Here is a 25,228-nt window from a genome sequence, read left to right as displayed (position 1 = left end):
AAGAGCTCCTGCAAGACTCCGGTAGAGAGAGGGATCAGTGACGGGAGTGCCAACTGAACCGGATAATTTGGCCTTGGTATCGATAGGAGTTTGGACGGGATGACAGTCGCGCATACCTGCACGAGAGAGAATGTCGAGAATATATTGGCGTTGAGATAGATGAAGACCAGAGGCGGTGCGAGTTACAGAAATACCAAGGAAGTGGTGGAGGGTGCCGAGATCCTTCATGGCGAATTCGGTGCTAAGGGACTGGATGATAGACTGTAGGAGTGTGTGAGTAGAAGCGGTGAGAATGATGTCATCGACATAAAGAAGAAGATAGGCTAGGCTATTGTTGCGATGAAGGATAAATAAAGAGGCATCAGACTTGGACTCAGTAAATCCCATTGTGCGAGCAAAGGTTGCGAAACGCTGAAACCATGCACGGGGTGCCTGTTTGAGGCCATAGAGGGATTTGAGAAGACGACATACATGAGTGGGATGTTGAGGATCCACGAAGCCGGATGGTTGTTGGCTGTAGACTACTTCATCAAGATGACCATGAAGGAAGGCGTTTTTAACGTCTAGTTGATGGATCGGCCAGGAGTGGGATGTAGCTAAAGAAAGAACAATACGAATGGTCGTAGGTTTGACGACGGGGCTAAAAGTCTCGTCAAAATCGACCCCATGTTGCTGAGAGAAACCTCGAACAACCCACCGAGCTTTATGGCGAGAGAGAGAACCATCGGGATTGTGTTTGTGACGGAAGACCCATTTTCCGCTAACGATATTAGCACCTAAAGGGGGAGGAACTAATTGCCAAGTTTGATTGAGTGTGAGAGCGTCGAATTCTTCCTGCATGGCGTGTCGCCAAGAGGGATCACGTAGGGCAGTGAGATAGTTGTGCGGAATGGGAGAGGTTGTGATGACTGATAAATTAAGGCGATCAATTGGTGGTGGAAGCCGGCCGGTTACTGAGCGTGTACGATGAAGTGGTGGCGCTGGATGTGTAGTTGATTCAGACGGAAGTGTAGCAGATTGCGTTTGAGACAGAGAACTTACAGATGGTGGTTCGGCTGGAGATGTAGGACCCTCTAGTGGTGGAGAGGCGGGAGGAGGTGAGCTAGGCGTGGCTGTTTGGATGCTTTGGGAAGTGTGGCCGGGAAAACCATGCATAACGGGTGCATGCATAGTGGGTTGGGCAGCTGGTACATGGAGAGATGAATTGAGTGGAGTGCTTGGCGTTGGAGCATGAGCTGCTGGGTGGTGCACGTATTGAGGGGCTGGTGGTGGATCGAATAGAGCAGGGGGTGGTGATGCTGGTGTAGGAGAGGATTCAGGTGCATAGGGAAATGTGGTCTCGTCAAAGATAACGTGACGCGAGATAATGATACGCCGGGTTGTGAGATCAAGGCAGCGGTACCCACGATGACGTGTAGGATAACCAAGAAAAACACATTTAGTTGAGCGGGCGCTGAGCTTATTAGGGGAAATGGAGGATGTGTTAGGGTAGCAAAGACAACCGAATACTCGAAGGTCATTGTAAGATGGAGAGAGGCCGAATAGCAGGGTATATGGTGTTGAAAATTTACGTGCGGCTGTAGGGCGAATATTTATGAGGTAGGTGGCGGTATGGAGGGCTTCGGCCCAAAGAGATGGTGGCATGGAGGCTTGGAAGAGAAGTGTGCGAATGACGTCATTAGTCGTACGGATTGCTCGCTCGGCAGTACCGTTTTGCTGGGAGGTGTAAGGACAAGATAGGCGAAAAAGAATGCCATGGGTGGTGCAGAATGTATTTAGTTTAGAGTTTTCAAATTCTCGACCATTGTCACATTGGAGTGCAGAAATAGGAAGATTAAATTGGGTACGAGCGTAGGCATGAAAGGCAGTGAAGGTGGCATAAACATCAGACTTTTTGCGTAGGGGAAAGCTCCAAAAATAATGTGTATAGTCGTCGACGATGATAAGATAATAACAAAAACCAGAAGTGCTAGGGACCGGGGATGTCCATAAATCACAATGAATTATTTCAAACGGGCGAGTAGTAGAAGTTTGAGAAGCATAAAATGGTAGCCTAACATGTTTGCCTAACTGACACGCATGACAGAGGGGAGGCCCTCCTTTATTGAAAGAAATATGCTTGGAGCTATTGAGACGTGACATGGTGTGATCGCCGGGGTGTCCAAGTCGACGATGCCAAAGCGAGGTGGAGGCGATGATGGCGTGAGCTTCAGCAAGTGCTGGTTGGTGGAGAGGGTAGAGTGGTCCGGAGCTATTGCATCGAAGAATCACGGTCCTGGATGGAAGGGCCTTCACAGAAAAACCGAAGGGATCAAATTCAATAGAACAATAATTATCAATGGTAAATTGACGAACAGATACGAGATTTTTGATAATGTTGGGAACAACAAGAATATTACGAAGATAGAGAGGTTTAGAGAGAGATGCAAGTGTTTGGGAACCAATATGAGTAATGGGAAGAGATGCGCCGTTGCCAACGGTTACTGTGTGAGCGGAGGAGGGTGTGAGAGATTGAAGTTTACCCGGATCGGATGCCATATGGGAGGAAGCGCCGGAATCCATGTACCATTCGTTGTTGGGGAAGTGCATGTTATTCAGGGCGGTGACGAGCGCGGGGTCGAGCTGTTGCTGCTGGAAATTGAGAGGAGGTGGCGCCTGCTGTAGCTGCGTGTTGGTATAGCCAGCTGCTGGAGCATATGCTGCATATGCTTGAGAAGTGCTTGTAGGACGAGGACCAAGGAGTCCTGGAGCTGGAGCACGCCATGCACGTGTCTGCTGCCATGGTTGAGGCTGGGACGGCGCCGGGTGTTGGGCGTGGCCTGCACGAGTTGGCAGCCCTGTCCACGGATTGAACATCCATGGTTCACTGCGTCCACGGCCGCGTCCGCTGCGGCCACGTCCACGGCCGCCGCCGCCGCCGCCGCCGCCGCCGCCGCTGCGGTAGCCTTGGCCGTTGCTGTTGAAGGAGACCGAGCTGCCTCGTCCTGCGCCCCCGGAAGGTGCGCGCTCGCCACCGGCGCTTGGAAGAATGCTGTTGCCGCTAGCCCAAAGAGCCGTGGCAGTAGCGTTCTTGGCGTCCGTCTTCTTCTGTGCTTCCTCAAGAACTAGTGCTGATCTGGTCTGCAGGAAGGAAGGGAACGGCACCTGAAACGGAAGAAAAGTACGCAGGTGTGCATACTGCTCGTTGAGGCCGCGTAACAGGGTGAGGACGAGGGTCTCGTCGGAGACAGTCTGCCCCACGTCGGCAAGGGCATCAGAAAGATTCTTCAGCTTGGCGCAATACTCGGAGATCGTCATGTCGCCTTGGGGAGTGTTGCGGAATTCAGCATCGAGAGCAAGGGCGCGACTCTTCTTGTTGTCGTGGAACAGATTGGCGATGGCGTCCCATATCTGTCGAGCGGAGGATCCTGGCGCCATGATGATGCCGAACAGCTCGAGAGAGATCGAGCCATAGATCCAGGAGAGCACGGTGTAGTCATCGCGCCCCCAATCTGAGGTAGGCGAAGTGTCAGAGGGGGTGGCGGCAGCATCGCCGAGGACGTGATTGGAGAGGCCATAGCGTCCGAGGGCAACGAGAAACAGCTCACGCCACTTGACGTAGTTGGAGTCTTGAAGATCGAGAGTGATGGGGACATATAGGTCTTGATGGAGGCAGCATAGGAGGAGGGTGCAGGAGAGGGGATGAGGACAGTTTTTCCCTTCTCCTCATCAAGGCGCTTGAGTTCTTCTTCGCGAGCCTGCACGATAGACTCGCGGTTCTTGAGCTCCTCTTCGAGCTTTTTCAGATCGTCGGCGTTCATGGTGATCGGGAGGGTGGGGGCTGAGGGAAGCGACCGTGCTGAGGAGGATTAGGTGTTGAGATCGAGTTCTTGGCAGGAGAGGACCGGTCGGGCTGATACCATGTAAGTTGGGAAAGAACGGGCTGCTGATCGCATACCTCGTCCGTCTCATATTCATGTATATATAATTATATATACATTACAGAGATACAATCAGGTTACAAGCAGTTTCCATGTACACAAGATATCATGCCATCTATATGAGACTTGGCGTGAAGGCCAAGATAAGCAGCAGCGGACGTGGCTGAGGCGGAAGAATCAGAACGGCCGGATACGGCCGTCCGGTCATGCTCTAACAGATTGCAAGGGGCGTCTCCCCTAGCCATGTGTCCTCCAGAATCTTGTGGAAGTACCATTTCCAACTACAAATTTTGTCCTGTTAAAAAGACTGATTTCACTCTCATCAGTCCCTTCCAAAAAGGCGAATCAGTCGGTCTTACCGTCACCTGGGACAAGGTTTTGGACTGAAGGTACTTATTACGAAGAATCTGGGCCCATGTGGCATCCTTCTCTACAGATAACTTATACAACCACTTGCTGAGAAGACATCTGTTCTTCACCTCTAAATTTTCAGTGCCTAGACCCCCTTGATCTTTCGGCCTACAAATGATATCTCTTTTAGCGAGTCTGTATTTTCTTTTTAATTCATCACTCTGCCAGAAGAAGCGCGATCGATAGAAATTTAGGCTTTTCCATACTCCAACTGGTACTTCAAAAAAGGACAAGAGAAACATAGGCATACTTGTGAGAACCGAATTAATCAGAATCAATCGTCCTCCGTATGACATAAGCTTGCCCTTCCAGCAGCTCGGTTTTTTCTCAAATCGATCTTCAATGCACTTTCACTCCTTGTTTGAAAGCTTGCGATGGTGGATTTTTATACCCAAATACGTGAAGGGTAAAGACCCCAATTCGCACCCGAACAATTCCTTGTAAGCTTGTTGTTCTTCTTTAGCTCTTCCAAAGTAGAACAATTCACTTTTATGTAAGTTAATCTTTAACCCCGATAATTGTTCGAACATGCATAATACTAGCTTCATGTTTCTAGCTTTAGCCAAATCATGCTCCATAAAGATGATAGTATCATCAGCGTACTATAGGATGGACACTCCCCCGTCAACTAAATGCGGAACGTGGCCACCTACCTGGCCATCATCCTTAACCCTTCCAATTAGAATTGTCAACATGTCAACGACTATGTTGAACAAAATTGGTGACATCGGATCTCCTTGTCTCAGCCCCTTGTGTGTCTGGAAATAATGACCTATGTCATCATTTACCCTGATTCCAACACTCCCTTTTTGCGTTAAATAATCTACCTGGTCTCTCCAGGCCTGATCGAATCCTTTCATACACAAGGCCTGCTGAAGAAATGGACATTTTACCTTGTCGTACGCTTTCTCAAAATCCACTTTGAAAACCACTCCATCTAGTTTTTTCGTCTGGATTTCATGGAGCGTTTCATGCAGAACCACAACCCCTTCTAGGATGTTTCTGTCCGGCGTGAAAGCAGTTTGAGACGGCTGCACCACAGAATGCGCAATCTGCGTAAGCCTATTAGTCTCAACTTTGGTGAAAATTATAAAGCTAACATTAAGAAGACAGATCGGCCTAAATTGCTCAATCCTCACGGCCTCTGTTTTCTTAGGAAGCAAAGTAATTGTTTCGAAGTTCAAGTGAAACAACTGTAACTGTCCCGAGAATAGATCCTGGAACATCGAGAGCAAGTCCCCCTTAATGATGTGCCATCACTTTTTATAAAACTCCGCCGGAAAACCATCCCGTCCTGGAGCTTAATTATTTTTCATTTGTGAAATTGCTTCAAACACCTCTTTCTCTGAAAATGGGGCTGTCAAAATGTCATTCTCATCTGCTGCGAGTTGGGGAACATCCTCAATCCTCAACTCATCCAAGGATACGAAATTATCCTCGGGACGCCCAAACAACTGCTTATAGTAATTGGTGATATATACCTTTAGGTTCTCCTGACGTAAAATCGTCCCCTCATCTTGCTCAAGCTGAAAGATTCTCTTCTTTCGATGATTGCCATTCGCAATCATGTGGAAGAATTGTGTGTTATCATCCCCTTGGACGATTTTGTGAACTTTAGCTCGCGGAGCCCACTTCAATTCCACCTCATGAAGTAGTTCTTTCAGTCTTAATTCCGCCTCCACTTTAGTTTCCAGCTCTCTGGTATCTAAAATGGAGGACTCAGCTTTTAAATCTAGGGATTGAATAACTAAAAGGAGTCTTTCCTTCTCAGCCTTATATATCTCACTCAGGTGTTTGGCCCAACCCCGTAAGAACTGCCTTAAATGCCTAATCTTATTCTGCCATCTCTCAACATTCATCTCCCTCCTGAATCTTTAGCCCATTCTCTTGCAATTAGATCCAGGAATCCTTCTCTTTCAAACCACGCTGATTCGAAAGAAAACATATTCTTGTTCCCCACATGCGTTGCCTCTGCCGAGTCAACCAATAATGCGGTATGATCGGATATAGCGCGAGAGAGAGCATGGACCATCACTAGGGGAAACTTCTGCTCCCACTAGACGCTCGCTAGGACCCGGTCCAACTTCTCAAATGTCGGGATGGTAATGTATTGGCCCATGTGAACTTTCTACCAGAAAGCTCAATCTCTCGAAGGTCTAAGCTTTTAATAATTGTATTAAACATAAACGACCATCTGCCATCAAAGTTATCATTGTTTTTCCCCTCGTCTATGGATAATGTTAAAATCACCCCCAATCAGGATTGGGAGCTGCTCGTTACTGCAAATACGGACTAAATCCGCCAAAAAGTCTGGTTTGAGTTCAGGCTGCGTGGCACCATACACCGCCACCAAAGCCCAATTAAACCCATCAGCCTTCGACCAAACTCGAACCTTAATCGCAAAATCTCCCATGACAACAATTTGAACTTCCAACGAATCGCATTTAACCCTAGGTAAAATCCCACCAGATCTTCCTCTTGGAGGTAGGCAATGCGAATCGAAATCAACCCCTCCCGAAAGAGTACTAAGAAACTGGGGGTTGAAATTGTCCCTTCCAGTTTCAGACAGGGCAATAAAATCCAATTTGTGTTCTATAGAAGCATCCTCTATAAATCTTCTTTTAGCCAAGTCCTTAAGACCTATGCTATTCCAAAAAATTCCTTTCATATTTCATCATGAAATTTTTTAGTGGTCGGGATCCTAGCACTTCTACGCACGACCGAAGCCGGATAAATCCTTCGATTCCACTTGCGTTTAGACTTGTTTTGGTCCTCTACCAGGTCCTCACAACCGAGCTCAGTGGACCTAGCCACCTGAGAATCTGCAAGAATGGAATCAATTGGGGAAGTAGAATACTCATCCTCCTCAATCTCAGGAAGAGAGGGTGCGAGATCCGCACAAAAGCTATCAAGCACATTGAACCCCAAAGCATCTAAATCTGAATTGTTCATAGGTTTGACAACCGCTAGGTTTCTAATCATCTCTAAAGCATGCTCCGCTTCAAGATCTAGGATATCTTTAATGGATTTAGAAACTTCATTATCATTACTACCCAGGGATACTCCCAACTGATTTGCATTATGAATAATCTCATCATTAGAAAAATGCAAGATAGAATTGGAAGTGTTGACTGACATACCGTAGTGACCTCAATATCACGAAGCTTGGCCGCCCGCATGGCGCACCGTAGCTGATGTCCATCCGGCTGATCCTGGAGGGGACAGCTCATCCGTCAACCTTCGGATACAGGATCTGGAATCCCTTGAAAAGCGATAATGTCATCCCGTGTGGCCCCGTTCGGGGTAGGGCCTCCTGCCCGCCCCCAACAGGGCTCAACTGAGCTGAATCAGCCGGAGTGCTGCCCTGCATTGTCGGCAGAACCGGTGAAGCTCCCCCAGCCATCACCGCCACAGGGCTCGGCGCGCCCGGACATCTCGCTCCAAGACCGCCGCACAGGGCCCGAGCAGGGGCCGTCCCTCCAGGGGCGCCAAGGGAGAGGTAGGGGCGAAGGCCACTTGCCCACGCCCCCTCCCGATCCGGCACCTCCTCCGGTGTGCAGCACGTCCGCCAAGGGAGAGGTAGGGGCGGAGGCTACCTGCCCACGCCCCCTCCTGGTCCGGCACCTCCACCAGCGTGAGGCACGTCCACAGCTACACACGGCATCGCCGGACTCCTCATCCACAGAGAAGCACCACCCAGATCAAGAGTAGCGGGGGGACGGAGGGCCTCCTGCCCATGATCCTCCCCACCCTCGAAGCAAAGCTCGACAGCCCAACCAAGCTCCATCCCCGGAAACACCATCATCTCGGAGTCCGTCCCCGGAGATGCAAGTATCATCGGTGACACACTGTCAGAAACCAACACCGGCGGTAACTCGAGTTCCGCTAGATCGTCCGTCTCCACCTGGTTACTCCATAGCCGACTAGCTGCCATGAGGAGCTGGACGGGATGACGAAGTCCTTTTGCTTACTCCGGTGGTAATTTTCCTTTTTTCTGCACCTAGCTTCATGTATTTACATTCTTTTGTTCTCGTTTGCATCAACCATTTGATTATTATGATTGTTTCTGCTTTGTCCAAGGTATTTTACTTTGATTCCTAGAGAACAATAAATCGGGACTTCATCATCTCATGCCAATTTTGGATTTCGTTTTCGCCATCTTCACCTTCATGGGAGCAAAAGTAGATAAAAAATTGTACACCATTCCAAGTACCCTTGCAGACAATAGCCGGAACAAAGTGTCACATGTGAGCATTATGTCTAAACAAATATAAGCATAGAGACCACATATGTTTTAGAAGCAACCGGTCAAACAAATTATATTTATGCATTGTTAGAAAACCCTTGTGGGAAAACCATGGGCAAACGTATCTTTCACTTTATCAGGAGTGTCTAGAAACACAGACTTACAATAAGTCATGAACTCATCCTGAAGTATATGTTGTTGGAGCATAAACGGGAGGGAGAAGAATCAGTGGAAAGTCAGGATATTTGTGCCGCGTATAACGTTGCAGATTGTTTGCTTTGTTTTCCTATTTATTTAAACAGCTCATTAGCTCAATTAAGTAACAGAAAGATCCTAATCTTGCGCTATGACCAAGCTTCACGGACATGCCATCCCACGTCCCTTGACCATGCCTCAAGTTTTAAGCCGCTACGCCGGTACTCGTGCCATCCCACGATGTGATCATAACAGCATGTAGCTACTGATCCGGCCATGTCGTGAACAGGCTCACACTGCATGTACCGGTTTTGTTTTTGCTAGAAATAAAACCTACGAGATGACATGTGAGAATTATAGACTTCAACATATATAGGTGGGATATGAGTGACTCGACGCAAAACGGAAACCTCAATCGGCTTCTCACTAGAATTCAGATAATATATCAACAGGCATCCCTTACTTGCAGTGCGCTGAAAGGCACGTGATATGGATTAGAAGAGGGTCGTTGGATGAGTGTTTTGTATGCCTCCTGCATGTTTGGCCTTGCTTATGGAGAAGATTCCAAGCAAGAGAAGGCCAGCTTGATGAGCAGAGCTAAGCTATTCTCTTCCGTTGTTGTTGGTGTTGTCGGTCGTTGGTTCAGAATATCATTCACCAGTATAGTTGGTTCCTCGCTTGGTAAACTACCGTCCAATAGATCCATTGGATGCTTCCCCATCACAAGCTCTAGCACAACAACACCAAAGGTATAGACATCACATTTCTCTGTCACAACAGATGTATGTGATAGTTCTGCAGAAAATCAAAACATTAGAATTGGGAACAAATGCACCGAGATGAATGCATCTGATGTGAGAATAAATGTTATGCTAGTACATACCAGGGGCTATGTAGCCATACGTTCCTGCTAGTACACCCAGTTTGACGAATCGGGCTTAAGAATCCTTGTTGTGCCGAAATCCGAGACAAAAGCCTTGGAGGTTGTATCAAGCAAGATGTTGTTGGTTGTGATATCTCGATGGATTATAGGTGGACTGCATTCATGGTGCAAATAAGATATTGCTTGAGCCACATCATTTGCAACAACAATTCTCTTTTGCCAATCTAAGCCTTTTGCTAGCTCCTCATTTTCCAATGTTTTGTGGAGGCTACCCAGCTGAATGTAGTCATAGACAAGAATTTTATACGCTGGATGGGAGCAGAATCCATACATTTTCACAATGCTTCATTGTCGTATCTGTGATAAGATTTCCATTTCACGTCGAAATCTTCTTTCGTCATCCAACTCCTGTTCGGTCTGATGAAGCTTCTTCACAGCAACTAGCTGCCCGTCTTGGAGTGGTGCCTTGTAGACTTTGCCATATCCTCATGTTCCAATGATGTACTTATCGTCGAAGTTTTCTGTTGCCCTTACAATATCGTCAAATTCTAATCTTCCATCAAAATTCCAAACGGAGAATAGGTCTCTTTCTTCAGCACCACTAGTAGAAAAAGGGTCAAACGTGCAGCACATTAGTGCCGGTTTGTATTAGAGCCGGCACTAATGTATACATTAGTGCCAGTTCCAATGGCTAGCCGGGCCGCTCTCATTAGCACCGGTTCGTGCCACGAACCGGTACTAATGAGGGTGGTGGCAGGATGTTGTCAGTCTGGGCCCCCTCCAGCACCTTTAGTACCGGTTCGTGCCACGAACCGGTACTATAGGTCGACGTACATAAACCCTTCGTCCACCCGAGCCACTCTGTTCTTCCCCTTTCCCCTCACTTCTCCTCTGTTCTTCCCCTTTCCCCTCGAGCTCCTCACAAATTTTGCCCAATATTTGTCAAGATTTGAAGGCCCCCATCCATTCAAATGATCACAAAGGTTAGCAACTTTGTCCTTTCAACTCTCATTGCTAGATTAGCTCTTCCCATGCTTTGTATAGTTACTAATTTGTGAGTTTAGTAATTTGGGAGGAAATATATATATGTGCTAGTATTTGATTTATATGCAACCTGAGGTCAAAAATAACACTTAGTTTGCATATGTAGGTGTGGTTTACTTAGTGCCTTCTAAATCTCCATCGTAACCACCGTCGATCGCCCGCACCGTCCCGTCACCGGCACCACCTTGTGGTGAGCCTCTTGTTCATGTAATTTTATATAAAAATTGATGTTTGTGTGATTTGGATATATAGTTAATCATGTAATAATTATCTTACCCGTACGTTGTTTGTTATACATAGTGCCATGGTTTTGATATCCGTCCCCGTCGGCCCTCGTCCTTGTTATGATTCGGATGTGGTATATTCTCTTTTAAAACTATTAGTTGCATTTCGTGTTTATGACAAATTATGCCCATCAAGTTGACATAGATATTTTTATCTTGGAGGTATGTGAACCGGAAATTCCAACCGACCCTATTGTCGAGAGGTTAAATTTAGTTGAAAGAGAAAACGAGTACTTGAAAGAAAAATTGAAAAGAATTGAGGGGGAGAAGATGGAATTGGAGTTGCATGTTGCCGATGTCGTCGATGATCACAAGATCAAGATGGAGAAAATGCGCTTGAAGAATAGAAAGATTAGAAAATATGCCATCGATAGTGAGGCTTGGTATCATTATGCTGTTGGATCAATTGTTACCTTAGTTGCGATCTTGATCGCATTTGTTGTTGCATTTAAATGCTTTAGCTAGAGAGTTATTTGTTTGTTGCATTTAAGTGTTGTATGAACTTTATGTATGAACTTGTATTAATTTTGTCTATTCGGTGTTGTGTAATGAAGATGAGCCGGCAATGGATGTACGATGACCGATGCTCTCCCCAGTTCGTTGAGGGCGTGCATACTTTTCTGCTTGCGGCTGAGGCAAACAAGCGGGCGGATGGTTTTATGCCTTGTCCATGTGCTGTCTGTAAGAATGATCGCAATTACTCTACGTCAAGAACCATTCACGTCCACCTGTTTGAGTCCGGTTTCATGCACCACTATAATGTTTGGACCAAGCACGGAGAAAGAGGGGTTATGATGGAAGACAATGAAGAAAAAGAGGACGACGACAGCTATCCTGGCCATGGGTTCCCTGAATACGATGATACAACAATGGGGGAAGTAGCTGAGCCGGTAATGCGGGAAGAAGCTGAGCCGGCAATGTGGGAAGAAGCTGAAGAAGAGGCATCAGATGAGCCCGTTGATGATCTAGGTCGGGCCATTGCCGATGCAGAGAGAAACTTCGCAAGTGATTTGGAGAAGAAGAAGTTGCAGCGCATGTTAGAGGATCACAAAAAGTTGTTCTACCCGAATTGCGAAGGTGACAAGAAAAAGCTGGGCACCACACTGGAATTGCTGCAATGGAAGGCAGAGAATGGTGTATCTGACAAGGGATTTGAAAAGTTGCTGGTAATGATAAAGGATATGCTTCCAAAGGACAACGAATTGCCCGAGAGTACGTACGAAGCAAAGAAGGCTGTCTGCCCTCTAGGGTTAGAGGTGCAAAAGATACATGCATGCCCTAATGATTGCATCCTCTACCGCGGTGAGTACGAGGATTTGAACGCTTGCCCGGTATGTGGTGCATTGCGCTATAAGATCAGCGCGATGAGCCTGGTGATGTCGAGGGCGAGCGCCCCAGGAAGAAGATTCCTGCCAAGGTGATGTGGTATTCTCCTATAATACCACGGTTGAAACGTTTGTTCCAAAACAAAGAGCATGCCAAGGCGATGCGATGGCACAGAGAAGACCGTAAGAAAGACGGAAAGTTGAGAGTACCCGCCGACGGGTCGCAGTGGAGAAAAATTGAAAGAAAGTACGAGAAGGAGTTTGCAGATGACGCAAGGAGCGTTTGGTTTGGTCTAAGCGCAGATGGCATTAATCCTTTTGGGGAGCAGAGCAGCAACCATAGCACCTGGCCTGTGACTCTATGTTTGTATAACCTTCCTCCTTGGTTGTGCATGAAGCGGAAGTTCATTATGATGCCAGTGCTCATCCAAGGCCCTAAGCAACCCGGCAACGACATTGATGTGTACCTAAGGCCATTAGTTGAAGAACTCTTACAGCTGTGGAATGGAACAGGTGTACGTGCGTGGGATGAGCACATGGGGGAAGAATTTGACCTCAAGGCGTTGCTGTTCGTGATCATCAATGATTGGCCTGCTCTCAGTAACCTTTCAGGACAGACAAACAAGGAATACCGCGGATGCACGCACTGTTTGGATGATACCGACAGTATATATTTGAATAGTTGTAAGAAGAATGTGTACCTGGGACATCATCGATTTCTTCCGAGCAGGCATCCCGTAAGAAAGAAAGGCAAGCATTTCAAAGGTGAGGCGGATCACCGGACGAAGCCTCGCCACCGTACTGGTGCTGATGTACATGATATGGTCAAGGATTTGAAGGTGATATTTGGAAAGGGTCCTGGCGGACAACCTGTTCCGAAGGACGCGGACGGACGCGCACCCATGTGGAAGAAGAAATCTATATTTTGGGACCTGCCATATTGGAAAGACCTAGAGGTCCGCTCCGCAATCGACATGATGCACGTCACGAAGAATCTTTGCGTGACCCTGCTTGGCTTCTTGGGCGTGTATGGGAAGACAAAAGATACACCTGAGGCACGGGAGGACCAGCAATGTATGCACGGAGAAGACGGCATACATCAGGGTCATGCAAGCTACGCTCTTACCAAAGAAGAGAAGGAAATCTTCTTTGAATGCCTGCTCAGTATTAAGGTACCGTCTGGCTTCTCGTCGAATATAAAGGGAATAATAAACATGGCAGGGAAAAAGTTCCAGAACCTAAAGTCTCATGACTGCCACGTGATTATGACGCAACTGCTTCCGGTTGCATTGAGGGGGCTTCTACCAAAAAACGTTCGATTAGCCATTTTGAAGCTATGTGCATTTCTCAATGCAATCTCTCAGAAGGTAATCGATCCAGAAATCATACCAAGGTTACAGAATGATTTGGTGCAATGTCTTGTCAGTTCCGAGTTGGTGTTCCCACCATCCTTCTTCAACATCATGACGCACGTCCTAGTTCACCTATGCGAAGAGATTAACATTTTGGGTCCTGTATTTCTACACAATATGTTCCTCTTTGAGAGGTTCATGGGAGTCTTAAAGAAATATGTTCATAACCGTGCTAGGCCAGAAGGAAGCATCTCCAAGGGCCATCAAAATGAGGAGGTCATTGAGTTTTGTATTGACTTTATTCCTGACCTTAAGCCGATTGGTGTTCCTGAATCGCGGCATAAGGGCAGACTGGATGGAAAAGGCACGCTAGGAGGGGAACAAATAATATGTATGGACGGACATTCTCTCACTAAAGCACACTACACAGTTCTACAGAATTCCACCTTGGTGGCTCCGTATATGGATGAACACAAGAATTTGCTACGCTCCAAACACCCGGAGCGGTCTGATGAGTGGATTACACGTGAACAAATCAGGAGTTTCGCCAACTGGTTGCAGACACGTACCATGCATGACACCTCTATTGAAGATGACTTGTACTTGCTATCCAAGTTACCATCTTCGAATATAATGACTTTCAAAGGGTACGAGATAAATGGTAATACATTTTACACGATCGCCCAAGATAAGAAGAGCACCAACCAAAACAGTGGTGTCCGCTTTGATGCAGAAACCAAGACGGGAAAGGAAACATATTATGGTTATATACAAGACATATGGGAACTTGACTATCGACGTTGTTTAAAGGTCCCTTTGTTTCGGTGCAAATGGGTCAATATGACACGAGGCGGGGTAACGGAAGACCCGCAGTATGGAATGACAACAGCGGATCTCAACAATCTTGCGTATACAGACGAACCATTCGTCCTAGCCAATGATGTGGCACGGGTTTTCTATGTGAAGGACATGTCTACCAAGCCAAGAAAAAGAAAAGATAAGAAAGCGAATGCATCGTACGATGAGCCAAAGCGGCACATAGTTCTTTCTAGGAAGAGAAACATCGTGGGAGTGGATGACAAGACAGACAAGTCAGAAGATTATGAAAAGTTTGATGAAATTGCTCCATTCACAGTGAATATTGACCCGAGCATCCCGTTAAATGATGAAGATTTTCCATGGTGACGGCGCAAAGGGACACACGCGAAGAAAAAGTTTCACACCCAAAGATCTGGGATGTGATCGGCTTCACTATCATCATTTTCTTCTATGTTTCACACCTAGGAGGGAATGTCTGTAATAGTTAGGGTAGTTATGTGTTTTGGCATTTGAAACGCGAAGAAATTTTATCTGCAAACAAATTCTTTTCATGCATTTACTGATTTTTTTCCAGCTAAATGACCCTGAAATTGAAAAGCAATTCAAATGAACTCAGAAAAGGTTGAAAGTTGGCATGGTATCGTAATTTCATACAAATAGCATGTGCAAGAAAGTAGAGAGGGTTACGGCAAAAACTGGATGCACTTCGTGTACAAAATGGACAATCTCTTTCGAAGTATCAGAGTTTCCGACGAAAACTAAACTGTTACAAAGGAATTTCATTTTTTAAATAACCTAAGCATTACTAAATTGAATATAATGATAAAACACACTAATATTAAACATAAGAAAAAAGAATCACTGAAAAAACTTTTTTCAAAGTTAAGTTATTCACAAACTAGTGATTCACACAAATTTCAAATAATTCAAAATTTAAACTATTCAAATTTGAAATCTACCGGCACTAACAGAAAGTTTGTAATTTTTTGTACCTAAAGCAAAAATATTCACAAAGAAACTCTAAATACAGCAAAAAACAACTCAAAAATAAATAAAACAAAAAATAAAGCAAAAACAAATTAAGAAAAAAAGCCCGCCTACTGGGCCAAAGCGGCCTGCGTACGACTAGCGACACAACGTTTCGTTGGGCCAGGATGCAGGCCCGCAAGCCCAGTAGGCCCACAGGCAGAGTAGGAGAGGTAGGCCCAGAAGGCCTGCTATGTAGAGGAGTTCAATGTTGTGCCCGCGCCGGGGCTTATAAACTGGTCCTGGCGCTCCTAAACTAGCGAGGTGGGACTAAACTTCTGCGCCCCTCGCCTGGCAGCGCACACCCTTTAGTATCGGGTCGTGGCTCCAACCGGTACTAAAGGGGGGGCCTTTAGTACCGGTTTGTGCCACCACCCGGTACTAAAGGGTGTGGCTTCCCGCCGCTTGGCCTGGCCAAAACAGACCTTTAGTACCGGTTGGTGGCTCCAACCGGTACTAAAGGTGCCTTCTATATAAGAAAACACTTCAAAATTTCGTCAATTTCTCATCTCTCCCTCTGCTTCTTCTACTCTGCACCGTCGCCCGCCGCCCCCGCCGTCTCCATATCCCTCGATGCCGCCCCGGCCCGTCGCCGCCCCCGTCGCCGCCCCGTCGTCGTGGCAGTATCTTCGGGGATCTCACTTCAGCTATGATCCTGTGAGGGTTCCTTCTCTTTGGGTGTCCACTGCCCGCGCCGGAGGAACCGCGAGTGTCCTAGATTCTTCTGTAGTATTCGATCTTTATTAGCTAATAGCCAGTGATGTACTATTCAATATTATATATTATTCGAGACGATGTATTCGAGATTATATCTATTATTCTGGACGATGTATTCGAGATTATATCTATTATTCGAGATTTGAATACTAAATTGTTTTATATTTCTTTTGGATTAGTTAAACAAAAGCTATGGCAGACAATACCGACAGAGAGGGAGAACAGACCATGTTCGATATGATACGCGGAGCAGATGATAATCAAAATGAAGAAGATTATGACGGCTCCGAATTTCTAAACAACACCGGAGAGGGTGATATGATATTCGATCACGACAAAGTCATGAATGATTATGACGATGACGAAGAACATGATCCTGAAACAACAAACACCGACGAGGTATATATATTTATATAAGCAGGCATCTGGTGATCATCACATGTTTTAAATGACTTGAAGATATATTAACGAATCGATCTTTGTTCTTTCAGCCATCCGGATCGAGCAAATCTTCAGGCAAAAGGACGAAACGAGGCCCGAACAAAAAGTTGAAGCCGGGCGTAAAGTATAATATCGAGGCATGCGGCCCTACTGGCAAACCATTAGCGCCTAAGAAGATTGCGGACAAGTTCGTTCGTCAGTGCGGAGTTCTTGTGAAGGACCAACTCCCGATCAAACTTCAAGAATGGAGAGCGCCAGCAAAGCCACGTCCAGATGTTACTTATGTCGACAAGAATCAAAAAGATCTGCTTTGGGATACTCTCATGGAACATTTCACCCTACCAGATCATTTCACAGAAGCAGATGTGCAGAAAGTCAAAGAGGCTGCTCTTAAGATGATGGCGACTGCATTCAAGAACTACAAGAATGGTGAATGGAACAAGTACGTCAACGGAGGAAGGAAGACTCCAGTATTCAAGGGAACACTTGAGAACCAACGTGATCATTGGGACGATTTCGTGAAATTCAAGGATTCAGAATTAGCTAAGGAACTGTCGATAATAAACAAGAAGAATGCCGAAAAAAAGGATAAGTTCCATAAGCTGGGGCCAGGTGGCTATGCGGTGGCAATGCCTAAGTGGGATAAGTCTGAGAAAGAGATGGAGGATGCAGGTGTCACTCCGGCTACTAAGAGCTGGCCCCCCAGGGTCAGGACTTGGTTCTATGCGCATGGGGGGGAGTTGGACCGGGAGACAGCCAATGTTTCGACGAGGGCAAGTCTGAAGGGAGCCAACGATGCAATACTTGTTGCAATAGAAGAGACACGAACGGGGGTGTTCCAGCCCAACAGAGAGAACGACGATCTTACGCGTGCCCTGGGAAATCCTGTACACCCGGGAAGAACACGAGGCAAGGGCGCTGTGCCGTGGTATGAGGGGTTTTCAGACTGGAACAACGACTACAGAACCCGTGCGAGAAAGAAGATTGCGGAGGAGAAGAAGAGGAAGATGGAGGAGGAGCAGAGGAAGTGGGACTATGAACGCCTTCAAGGCCTAGAAGCAAGTCAAGCGGAATTGGCAGTCAAATTCCAGCGGCAGCAGGAGCAGATCGACTCACTTACCCATCAAAGGGGGTCTCAGCAGCTGCAACAGCTAGCGAATGATCCAGCATTGGATAGCACCGGCCCATCCGTGCCGAGAAGCAGCGTGGGTTCCGTCCCGGACGACCCAATGCTGGGTAGATACCCTGTGGATGACATCACGGAGAACACTAACTGCGAGCTACACGTCAAAATGAAGAACATATCCATGAAGGTGGCGGACGGCTGTGCTTTCACAAATCCCCCCGAGGCAACCTTCCATTGCAACCGGATTCCAGCGGGCTATGCTCGTGTCTTGGTTGATGAGGTGGACCCACCATATTCGGGGCTACAGCTTGACATTGCTGGAGGTGACGGCGAGCGCTTTCTCGGAGAGGCCAAACATCGTATCATCCAATGGAAAAAGGATTGCATCATCTTTCCAAGGCCACCGACACCGCGTCACCCGAGTCCTCGCCGAAGTCCGCCACCGAGTCAGCAGACTCCCGCTCCTCCAAGTCCGGCAAAGTGTCAGGACAATCCTCCTCCTCCAAGTCCGGCAAAGTGTCAGGACAATCCTCCTCCTCCAAGTCCGCCACAGCGTCAGACATCCACTCCTCCTCCAAGTCCGGCACAACCTCAGGCCACTCCTCCTCGTCCAACTCAGTACCGTCAACCGTCTCCGCCGCCTCAGCAATCGCAAAAGAGACACCCCGCAGCTATGGTGCGTAGCGGTACGAGTCGAGGTAGTACAGGAATTACAGGCGGACGCAAGCGATATAAATATGGTCCAAGCCTCAAGCCTCTTCCGTAGAGGTCTTATGACAGGTCCGAGGAGGAAATCACAGCCATATCGAAGGTCGAGGTGGAAGCCCATTTTGCACCGAAACCGCCACCGCCGCCAAGGGAGAAAGTCCCTGAGGAAACGATTGACCACTTCATTCGTATGGCTCAACCACCAGCTTCCAAGCCTGTTGACACAGACTATGAGCGCCACATCAGGAAGTTAAATCGAGCACGTCTACAAAGGGAGGCGAGCACGTCTACATCGGGATCGAGCAAACAAGAAGCAGCTGCCAAAAAATGCGGGAAAACCATTCCCCAGCTGGGAGAACAGGCGGCGCAATCGATCCCCTCGCTTGTTGTGCCAACAACAGGTGACAGTACGCGCCCCCAATATTATTGTGGGCAAACAGTGCATGTTCGCGAGGTGGGCGATGTGGTAATAACGGAGGAGCATATAATGCAGGCTGAAGTTCTCAACATCACTGTTGGACAACTCCTCGAGATCGAGCCCATGCCTTTTCTTAGAGAGGATGAAGTAAAACGGAAATATGTCCGGGGCCAACCTTTGGTCGCGCCAGACAAGGTCGAGAACCTCCCAACGAGAATGTATGAATTGCATCAATGGTACATGAACATTACCAAGATTTCAGATCGAGTGTCCCTCATGGTGAATGTCAAGAAGGACCATTACTACCATGAGAAAGCTGGGTCCGTTGAGTATTTAGAACTGTTTCAGTTATACAATCAGGACGCACTCGACAAATCTATCGTCAGTTGCTATTGTCTGTAAGTGATCTCTTTCTATAATTTAAGTCTCAAGCTAGCTGTAGTGATCCTTTTGATCAATCATTACCTGTAATTATCCTCACTATATTCTTTTCTGTGGTATTATGCAGGATGAAGATATATGAAATGAGAAAAGGTGGACGCTATGGCATTGGGTTCATTGACCCAAACACCGTTAATGAATTCACATGGAAGATAAATGAACATCATGCAAAGGAAGTAGAGGACAGCATGCTAGAGTTCTTGAAGCGCCTCAAATACAATGAAGATATACTACATCCTTACCACTTTGGGTGAGTCACACTGTCTTGTACTACAAATTCTCTGTTTTTGCCTACTAGCTAGCTACATGTTTTTGCTTACATATGCCCGCTTAATTAAGACATGTAAACGTGTGTGCATGCAGATTTCACTGGGTCTTGTGTATCATTAAAGTTGACGCCGGAACAGTTGAAATACTGGACTCATTAATCTCAAAAAACACTGACTTTAACATCCTGTATCGGATAGTCAACAGGTAATTTCAATCATTATTAACTATATATCTCGGCCTATTTAGTTCGTCATTTCATGATATGAACTATTTAATAACCCTTTTATTCATTTTCTTTGTCGGCGGGCAGGGCTTGGGCAAGATTCATCAGCGTCACGGAAGGTGAATGGAAACAAAAGCTTCAATGGTTTCGACCCAAGGTAAATAATTAAGTAGTACTAGCTAGCTAGCTAGCTACCATCTCTTTAATTATCATGCTTGATTAATTTTTATCTGATCAAATTCCATTCTCGTAAAGGCCCTGAAGCAGGCGCAGGGGACTGATCTGTGTGCATTCTGCGTTTGCGAGAACATTCGCATGATGACGTCCAAAAGGAGCAGATCTCAAAGACAGCAATGGGTACGCTTGTCAGAACACTATTCATAATTTTTACACCATTATCGATATCTAGTCACACAATTAATGCACATGCATATTGATCTCCTTCTTAACAGTTCAAAGAGGTGCGGGAGAAGCTCATAGAAACGGAGCTCGTAGAAGCACTTCAAGAGGAAATAGCGGGATTTTTGCTCGACCAGGTCATAAATCCGAATGGAGAATTTTATTACCCGCAACCGCCCCCATGAAAACCACTTTCAATTGTCATCGTGCTCCGAAGGCACCAATTAGACTGGCTCCGAAGGCAACATTCATATGTAGGATTAATTGTATATAGCTATACATGTGTGTATGTGTGAATTAATTAATATGGTGGTTTAATTTGTGAGACATTGATGTGATATATATATGCATGATTGGTTCTACTAGAAATTCTATATATATATATATATATATATATATATATATATATATATATATATATATATAGGAGTAGGATTTTCTACAATAGCTTGCCACAGAACTAGTTAAGGTTTTCAACGGTGTAAAAGTTCTCAAAAATCCTGAAAAAAAATCCTGAACCATCACACCTATAATATAACATGATCCAACGGATGGATTAAAAAAATTTGACTGCATGTGTCCTGGACAAAAATAACAAATGTTTCAATATATATTGATCCTGCAGTGAGCTGAAATGCTTGTTTTTTTCGCTGAGGACACATAAATGCATATTTTCACAATCACACCGTTGGATCATCTTATTATATTAGAATGAGGCTCCCCTATTTATTTCATATTTTTACTTACTTTTAAACCGTTAAATGTTTACCATGCCTTAACTAGTTCTGTTGCAAGCTATGATAGACACAATTTTACACACACACACACACACACACACACACACACACATATATATATATATATATGCATAACGTGTACAATGTGTAGTATCGTAAAATACCAGCAAACGAAAAAGAATTAAAATGGAAACATAAAATTAAATGAAAAAGAAATCATAAAACTAAAAATCCCCCAAACCTTATAGTACCGGTTGGTCTTACCAACCGGTACTAAAGGGCTCCAGGTCCCCGGAGCTGGCTCGTGCCACGTGGTTGCCCTTTAGCACCGATTCGTGCTGAGCCGGTACTAAAGGGGGGGGGGCTTTAGTGACCACAAATTAGTGCCGGTTATGTAACCGGCACTATAGGGCCTTACGAACCGGTGCTAATGACCGGTTCTGCACTAGTGCACTAGCACTTTTTCTTCAGGATTTCTCTTATTATGATTAAGCATTATTATGACAACAATTGTAGCGGCAATGCTGAAACCCACCACAAGAACAATTGGTAAAAGCAAACCAATTATCTTTCATTTACGGTGACCAGCTACTTGATTTGAATAACAAAGTGGCAGGCCATAGAGGTTACCACATAGACCTTTATTGGGAACAAACCAACTTGCTGAAGCATTTTCGAGTAGGTGTGCTGTTGGGACTGGTCCTTCCAAGTCATTGTAGGACACATCAAGTGTTGAAAGGCTCACCATGCTTGCAAAGGAGGATGGAATACTTCTATTGAACTAATTATGTGATAAATTCAGAGATTCTAGCATCTCCAACTTCCTGATTTGTTGTGGTAACACACCACTGATGTTATTGTTGCTCACATCTAATGTGATCTGCAGGCTTGCTAAATTTCCAATCGCATCAGGCAAACTCCCACTTAATTTGTTGTTGTTGATCTTCAAGGACTGTAGTTTTGTGCAGGCCCCTAGTTCTTCAGGTACCAATCCACTCAATCTGTTCCCAGATATATCAAGATATCCTAGATTGCCTAGCTTTTCTATTTGTGTAGGTATAGATCCAGATAGTTGGTTTGATGATAAGTTTAGGCTATACAGATTAGTTAAAGTACTGATTTCTGGTGGAATCTCACCGCTGAGATGATTAGAATTAAGTCTTAGATCTACTAGTTTGGGCAATTGAGAAAGGCTTGGAGGTATGGAACCTGTGATCATATTTTGTGCCAGATGTAGTATAGTTAGTTGGGTACATGCACTAAGATTTGGTGAGATGTGCCCAGAGAGTCTATTCGAGGCCAAGACCATCTGTATGAGTTGTGGATACACACCAAATTGTTGAGATATATCTCCTGTTAGTTGGTTCCTTCTAAGGGAAATTCGAACCAAACTTGTGCAAGTCTTTAAACTACTTGGAATGGGGCCATTGAACATATTAGAATGGACATTGAAATATCAAAGTCTTCCACCTGTACATATATTTGCAGGTAAAGGTCCTGAAAGTGAGTTGTTAGATAGGTCAAGGTTAACAAGGCTTGTCCCCCCCCCCCCCGCCCCGCAAAAAAACAAGGCTTGTCAGATCTCCAAATTCTCGAGGAAGAGAACCTGATAATTTGTTATCGTAGATTTGCATATTTCGAATGCTTTGCAACTTCCTAAAAGTTATTGGTATTGATCCTGAAATTTGGTTCATAGACAAACCTAAAAGCTTGAGGTTCATCAGATTGCCAATTTCTTGGGGAATGGGAAATGTTATTTGGTTGTCGGACAAGTCTAAAAGCTTGAGATTCAACAAGTAGCCCAATTCTAAAGGTATTGGGCCTGTGATGTGATTTGTATAGAGAAGAAGTTCACTGAGCATAGTGAGGTTGCCTAGTTTTTGGGGCATTGGACCTATTATTTGATTATTGTAGAGAGAAAGTATATTTAGCATATTAAGATTGCCTAGTTCTGGGGGTATTGGACCTGATATTTTATTTTTCGAAGAGAAAAATTGTGTTCATCTTTCTGAGATTGGTTATGGAGATTGGAATCGGACCTGAAAAATCATTTGAATTAAGCGGAAGAATTTGCAAATGGACTAGCCTGCCTAGTTCTTGGGGTATAGGCCCTGAAAGTTGATTACCAAATAAGCTCAAAGTATTTAGTTGGGTCAGATTTCCAAGGGTTTTTGGTATCATGCCGCTTAAGGTGATGTTGCTTAGCTGTAGAATTGTAAGACAATAAGTTTTGGGGAACCAGCACAACCCTCTAGGGGTGGCTTATCTCATTATATATAATGGATGTGTTACAATACGTACAATATACGTACATAAGTACAGAAGCTATACATAGTCTAACACCCTCCCTCAATCTTAGCCACTTTCTAAAGAACTGAGAAGGGTAAGATTGCGCCTACAAGCCTCAAACTGTGGCAGAGGTAAAGGCTTAGTGAAGATGTCTGCAAGTTGATCCTTAGATGAGATAAACTTGATCTGGAGTTGCTTCTGTGATACACGTTCCCGTACAAAGTGATAGTCAACTTCAATGTGTTTCGTTCGGGCATGAAATACTGGATTTGCAGAAAGATATGTAGCACCGATGTTATCACACCAAAGAATAGGAGGCTGTGGTTGAGACAAACCCAACTCCTGAAGCAAAGACTGCACCCAGGCGATCAGCCTTGTACTCAGCTTCAGTAGCATTAGCCACAGCCTTGTACTCAGCTTCAGTACTGCTACGTGACACAGTAGCCTGTTTCCGAGCACTCCAGGCGATCAAATTAGGGCCAAAGAATACTGCATAACCCCCCGTGGATCGCCTGTCATCTGGGCTACCAGCGCAATCTGCATCAGAGAAGGCCGAAAGGACCCGAGAGGAAGTCGGCCGAATATGCATACCAAATGTCAGGGTGAACTGAACATAACGAAGAATGCGTTTAACAGCAGCCCAAGGAGTATCTCTGGGAGCCTGAAGATACTGACAAACCCTGTTAACAGCATAAGAGATATCTGGTCTCGTGATCGTCAAGTACTGAAGTCCACCAACAATGCTCCTGTACTCTGTGGCATCCGCAGGAGACAAAAGCTCACCATCAACAGTTGTTATCTTGTCGGTAGACGACATGGGTGTGGTGGTCGGTTTGCACTTCAGCATGCCCGCTCTTTGTAACAACTCCAAGGAGTACTTCTTCTGCGTAAGGACAAGACCAGTAGCACGAGAAGTGACCTCAACTCCAAGAAAGTAGTGAAGCTTCCCAAGATATTTGACCGCAAAATCAGCACCAAGAGAGCAGACAAGAGCATCAGCAGCATACTGAGAAGAGCTGACAAGGATAATATCATCGACATATACCAAAAGATACATAGTGACTTCTGGCTTCTGTAGAAGAAATAATGAAGTGTCAGCAGTGGATGGCACAAACCCATGAGCACGAAGGGCAGAGGCAAGGCGGGCATGCCAAGCACGAGGAGCTTGCTTCAAACCATATAGTGCTTTGGAAAGACGACAGATATAGTCAGGACGATCAGGATCAGAGAAACCAGGCGGCTGTTTCATATAAACCTCTTCCTCCAACAGCTCCAAACGAGCCCCACGTCCGGTTCCTGCACCATGGTTAGGTAACAGCAAAGGAGAGTATGCAACATCATCAAATTGGTCATAAGCAACAGAGGATGAATGCAGAGATGGTGGTTCGACAGTGGACACAGGAAGTTTGGCAAAGGGAAAAACATGCTCATCAAACACGACTTCCCGAGATATATAGACACGATTAGTGGGAACATGAAGACATTTGTAACCTTTATGAAGAGAGCTATAGCCAAGAAAAACACACTTCTTAGAACGAAACTCAAGCTTGCGCTTATTATATGGACGAAGATGCAGCCAGCAAGCACACCCAAATACCTTGAAAAAGGTATAATCAGGTTGTTCATTAAGGAGAACCTCAATGGGAGTCTTCATGTTTAAAACACGAGTGGGAGTACGGTTGATGAGAAAGCATGCAGTGGTGAAAGCATCACTCCAAAACCGAAACGGAACGGATGCATGGGCCAAAAGAGTAAGACCAGCTTCAACAATATGACGATGCTTACGTTCGACTGAACCATTCTGCTGATGTGTATGTGGACATGCTAAACGATGAGCTATCCCAAGCGACTGAAAGAAAGAGTTGAGGTTGCGATACTCGCCCCCCCCCCCCCCCAGTCCGACTGGACATGAACAATTTTGTGCTTGAGAAGACGTTCAACATGTTTTTGAAAC

At 45.7% G+C, this 25,228-nt stretch overlaps 1 pseudogene; it reads right to left on the bottom strand.

Moving 5' to 3' along the window:
• The window catches only part of LOC123102693 (probable leucine-rich repeat receptor-like protein kinase At1g35710), a 35,843-nt pseudogene that overhangs the window by 7,959 nt on the left and 2,656 nt on the right, over positions 1-25,228 (bottom strand).

The sequence above is a fragment of the Triticum aestivum genome, chromosome 1B (genome assembly GCF_018294505.1).
Source record: "Triticum aestivum cultivar Chinese Spring chromosome 1B, IWGSC CS RefSeq v2.1, whole genome shotgun sequence".
NCBI lineage: Eukaryota > Viridiplantae > Streptophyta > Magnoliopsida > Poales > Poaceae > Triticum > Triticum aestivum.
The sequence above is the reverse complement of the archived record's forward strand: the minus strand, read 5'-3'. Positions and strand labels throughout refer to the sequence as shown.